Consider the following 6180-nt stretch of genomic DNA (forward strand, 5'->3'; position numbering starts at 1 on the left):
CATTACAAGAATCAAAACACTTTTAACCCTAACAAAAAAATTAAAATCAAAGGGGAAAGGGTTTAAAACATTATTTCATTTTTTTAATGAAATATGTTTTTGATTTCTGAATTGGAAATGGTGGAATCAAAATTCATGAATTTTCATTGTATATTGGGTGAAATGGAATGAAATTCCTGGAACAAAACAGAAATCAAGTAGCCCCCTTGGAACATTAATTAGAAGCGTGTCGTGCCCCGCCACCGCGGCCGCGGGGGGCCCGGGGGTGTGGCCTGGCATATCCCGCCTGCAAGCCCCGAGAAGTGAATTACGCGCGCGCGTATATATAAACTATGAAAATGTATAATTGTAAATAATAAATCTATTTGTTAAAATTTTGATGCAATAAAAACATATTGATGTGTTATTTACTATTTTTGTATAAGCAATGTTTTTGTAATAAGAAAATTTTGAAAAAAATTGTGTGTTTTATATTCCTTTGATTGTTAGTTAATATTTGAAATAATAAAAATAAGGACAAATTGATTAGACACTCTCTGAATTGGAGGGTGGTTATGATTATTTTTAGAAAGTTTAGGAATTGATTGAGATGGTAAATTCTAAAATCAAAGGGATATTCGAGTTAAATAATTAAAATTTAAGAGGTGTACAACAAATATATTCTAAAAATAATTTGAGATATTATTAAGATATATTTTTTTATTTGTTTTTTCCATTTTGGAAACTGCATGTTTATAATTTTTTTAGTTTTATTTATTATTTAGTAAGATAAATAAAAAAAAATGAAAAGTGGAAAGCAGGGCCCGGAAATGGAGAGGGGCTCATCACTCATAAGTGGGCCGGTCGTGGGCTCTATGTGGGGGCCATTCACAGTTGAAAGTGAAGGTGGCAAAATGGCAGTGGCATAATCATGATATCTGTCTTCGTGTCTTGCTTGAATTCGTGTTATTCTTCAGTGGTCATAAATGAAAAGCAACAAAGTGTTAATACGATGAAATCAATGAGTCTCTTCTAACATCCTTCACCTTGTTGTGATTCCCGACAAGACAAGAATGATGTCCTTAATATATATATATATATTTTAATATAAACATTCTTTTAATAATACTATTTAAGCGTTCATATTTTTATATATATTTTTGTTATATATCACCATCTTTAATTTAGATAAATAACATTATTTTGTTCTTTTTATATATACATATATATATATATATATATAAAATATGAACTCAATCGTCTTCAAAGTATAGGTCAAGCGATTAAATGAGCAATATATCGGTGTTAATTCAATAAGTTGCGAGTTCAAGCCTTACCTTACGTAAGAGTCAAAGGCCTAACTTACGATTTATCTCTCTTAAAATAATCAAAGATACAAATATCGGGAGTCACACAGGGACAATCATCCAAAAAATATGAACTCAATTTATGTAAATAATATATAATCTTTTCAAAATGGATTTTCAACTTATTGTTGGCCAAACCCACCCTTAACGGTGAGCTAGTCACGTGATGATGGGTATGGGATTGATTTTTTTTTTTAATAATGTATTAAATTGGACTCTCAAAGAGGTATGAAAATTAGACTAAGATGATGTAACTTATTTAGATATCAAAATAATTAGACTGTTATATTATATTAATATAATTATATAATATTAAAATTTTATTAAATATACTTTCTATATATATATATATATAATTTCACACAAGAATTTAGGACAATAATAAATGATTAACCCAATTAGGTGGAGGTAGCTAGGAAGACCACTTTTTTATCATCTTTATTCAAAGTATTATGGCAGTGTGATATATTGTGTAATCATATATAGTATTACACTAAAATGATTGCATATAGCTTTGGCTAAAAATACAAATAGACTTTGGCCTTCCACGTATGTTGGAGTAAGAATTTATGATTGTGGGTGCATTATAAATCTCAATCATGTTTTTTTATTATAAATTAAGAAAAATACTATTGATACATCATTGTGTATATCTTAGATTATATAATAATGTTAAAATATTTAAAATACCTATCACTCAAGATAGTGAGGTGAAGTGATGAGGCGTCGTGAAGCGTGAAGCGGTGAGGTGCATAACTAAAATATCCCTCACTAAAGATAGTGAGACAATGAGGCATGGTGAGATAAGACGATGAGATGCGAATTTTTTTTTTATTATTTATGTATATTATGTAATTTAAAATATACATAAATAAGGTAACAATAGTACGATGTAATAAACAAAATAGAGAAGTGAAGCCGGCTGAGACTGCGCCATTTGACCGCTCACCCTCACTTTGCACCTCCCTTCTTTCTTATGTGCAAGTTATTAAAAATATAAAAAAAAAAAAATGGTCCAATAAGCTCTCTAAGCTTATTTGACACTTTATGCTCTTACGAGAAGAATAACTAAAAGAAATTGACACTTTATGCTCTTTTATGTGTTAGATTAAATACAAAAGTACAAGAAATTGGCTCTCCCAATTTGACTCAAAACTAGAGAAAGTATATAAATTATTGGAGAGTGGGTTGGCCTTGGCGTCCAGATTTGGGTGTCCCTTCTTCTTGGTGGTGCTCGTTGGTGTGGAGAGAGAGAGAGAGAGAGAGAGAGAGAGGGAGAGAGAGAGATGACAGGGCACCTTCCCCTTTGCAACTTTGAATTTGTTCATCCAATCCAATACAAACTCACTCTTGTGTTTGTTATTGTTTCTGTTTTGTGGGTTACATTAATTAATAATTCCCAAAACCACTGACACCTCTTCATTTTTTAAGCATCAAAGACAACCAACTAATGTAGAGCTTATAAGCTAAGAAATTATCTTGTGGGTTACATCGTGTCTCAAAGACAATAGTTTTGTTCTCATAAATACAGACACAACTGAACAAGTGTGTGTGTGTGTGTCTATATATAGATAAAGATTGATTATTTAAAATTTGGCTGCACGAGGTTGTGGAATCATCTCACATTCTAATGAAGGATGTGGTCATGCATATGAAAATAAATATGCAAGCAGCAGCACCACCAGCACTATATACAGTATACTAAGTCTATATATATATATATATATATATGGGGTGTTGTGCCATTTGGATTCTCTTTTGTTTCCTTTCGAGAAATATAACAATAATATTTTAGTGGATGGGATGGCATGACGTGGCAGCTAAATTTAAGTTCATTTTATAAGTTACCAACTTATAAGTAAACTTTTTTATAAGCTTTATTTAATATTATATTAAAACTTTTTTTTATGGGATTAAAAGTTTTTTGGGGTTCACCAAGTGGATATATTGATGGATTAGTTTTCATGCATTTGTCAAAAAATAAATTGTTTTTTAATTAAATAATATTATATCACTAGGATTATAGTTTTTATGCAGTTGTAGCATATATCACTATTATTTTTTTTTTTTGTAATATTGATCATGACCTTAAATGCATCTTATTCTTAAATAAATTATATTTATGATACTTTATTTTAAATTTTATTAATTGATAAAATATTATAAAGCATGATACATTCATCATCAATATATGAGTATCTTTCAACTCAAAATTTATTGTACCTTATTTAAAAATAAGGTATATTTAATCGTAATAATTAGTATTACTCTTATTTTTTGAAAAATTTTAATAACTATTACTATCTATCTTGCATATAGTCAGATAAGAGTGTTAGAGGTCAAATTTGTCAATTTATAATTTTAAGATGTGTGAATATAGGCTTGACTCGTTCTTTTAAAAATTGAATCGAAATCATCTTTTTAGTTTCAATTCAAGAATCGAAATTGAAACAAAAAATTTATGATTCAGTTCTAATTCTTAAAAATAAGAAATTAGAATTGAAATGGGAATCAAAATTAGAATCGATTTAAATAGTTAAAAAATATATATAAAATATATAATATAATACATAATAATTGATTTTTCAAAAATAATTTTAATTAAGATAAGGGATTATAAATTTAAATGATAGGTGAATTATGTAGGTTTGATTTCTTTAAATTTTAAGAGAATACGTAGATAATTTAATTTATATAAATTAAGTTTAATTTTTTTATTAAATTAATTCAAATCAAAACTAAAAATTTTAAGAATTGAAACCAAATCGTCAACGACCGCATAACCACAAAACAAACATAGCCAATCGGTGCCTGCATGGGCAGTCTAGTTGGTCAAGAAGGGGGCACAAAATGCCTTTCATGATGAATCTTGGACCATGATCAAGAATCGAGTCTCGCAAGTGACAGTGTGGGGGTACTTTTCTCTAAAGTGAGGGGGATCCTTGTACGCGGTGAGCCCAGATTTAATCACTACGTCTAGCTGAATCACCATGATTAATCTCCTACCACATCCTATTAGACCAGGTGTGGACGATATTACCTTTTTGACCACCAACGTAGCCAATCGGCCATGCCCAGTGACCAGGGGCCGGACCTACGACGTTCCCTGAGCCTTACACGTGTCCGATGATAGTTGACAAACCCGTGAAGTTATGATAGCCGTCGGATCAGAAAAATTCAGACTTTTTATTACGCTACTGCTGCGATACATAAGAATCTACCAGATATAGCTGGCGGTTGATGACGTCGGAACTGGACCCACAAAAGGACCAATGATCCGCTGACATAGATGGCTGTGATGTGAATATTTGACACTTGTGGCCACGTGCCTGTCATGTGAGGTTGCAACATTAAATTTTGCGTAAATTATAATAATTACCCTTCAAGTTTTACATAATTATTAAAATATTTATTTCGAAAATAATAATAATTCTTTTTGTTATTAAATAAGGAGGTAATGGCCATTTCAATTTCTCTTTTTTTCTTTTATCTGATTTAAAAAATATACAATAAGTGATTACCAATTTATTAGTGATCACTACGTCAATTTGAGTTTTGAATTAAACTCAAAAGAACAAGAAATCTTTTTTTTATCTTGTTTGAATACAAATAAAATCTAAATTTATTTGAGTTTTTAAAAAATCAAGAACAAAGAATCATAATTTGGATTCTTTGAAAGGTAGAAGTTCAAAGATTAAAAGTAAAAGAGAAAAAAAATGACAAGATACACTTGCTCTCATTTTTATCGTGGTGACATTATTGAATTAGTGGTTAAATTAAACCCATAGATGATTATGAATTGAAACTAGATATCATATGAGTTATTCGAATATTAGAATTTCAAAGGTTGAGAGAAAAAAGAGGGTTATTTTCATCTTTACTTCCATCACCATAATATCATTGAAGTAGTGGTTAAAATTTATCAATTTGAGTTTAATCTGTGAACTTAGAAATTATCGTGAATCAAACCCAAATATCATTCGAGTATTTTGAAGAATAGAATTTCAAGAATGAGAAAGAAAAGGATAACAGTCCAAACTCTAAATTATCGTTGTCATTACTAATTGTGAAAGAGAGAGGTAGATAAATATAGGAGATATTTGAGAAGATATAAGAAGTAAAGTAAAAAATAAAGAGAAAGTCTTTAAATATTATAATATTTTTGGCTATTTTTGAATGTTTAATAAAAAATTAACTTAGTAAAAAAAAATTACAACATAACGTTGAATTTTAAAGGTACTTCCTACATTATTTTAAATATTAAGAATACTTTCTTATAATTATCTTAAATGTAAAGGACACCACTTATAATTTTTTCTTGAGTTTAAACTGCGGCTTCAACCTAAATCTTATTCAATAAAAATGATTTCCCATTCCAATTTGGACTCAAAATTCTATTAAAACTTAAGGGTATTTATTATAACATTTTAAATATTATAATCTACTTGTTTGGGACCACGTTGAGTGAGCAATCTATTTGTTTGGGGGCGAGATTAAATTGGGATTTCCAAGTAATGGAAGGGTATTAACGTAACTAAGGCGGTGTCAATTGTCATAATTGAGGGGGTCATCTGGTTGGATTAACCCTCCACGGCGTGCATAATTAGTAATTAGAAACGGTGGGTGGTCCTAACAACGCTCAAAAACTTAATTTTAAAAATAAAGGAATCAAACTAAGTAGTAGTAGTAGCAAATAAATAGAGACTTTTTTATTCTTTCAAAATAAATTTTTATAAAAAAATAATAATACCTAATTTTTAATGGACACCACAGACAAAATTTTACACTTTTGGTGTATTATTTTAAAAAATAATGAATATTGAGGTGAAGTAAA

This window comes from Diospyros lotus, chromosome 11, assembly GCF_014633365.1.
Source record: "Diospyros lotus cultivar Yz01 chromosome 11, ASM1463336v1, whole genome shotgun sequence".
In the NCBI taxonomy this organism is placed as follows: Eukaryota; Viridiplantae; Streptophyta; class Magnoliopsida; order Ericales; family Ebenaceae; genus Diospyros; species Diospyros lotus.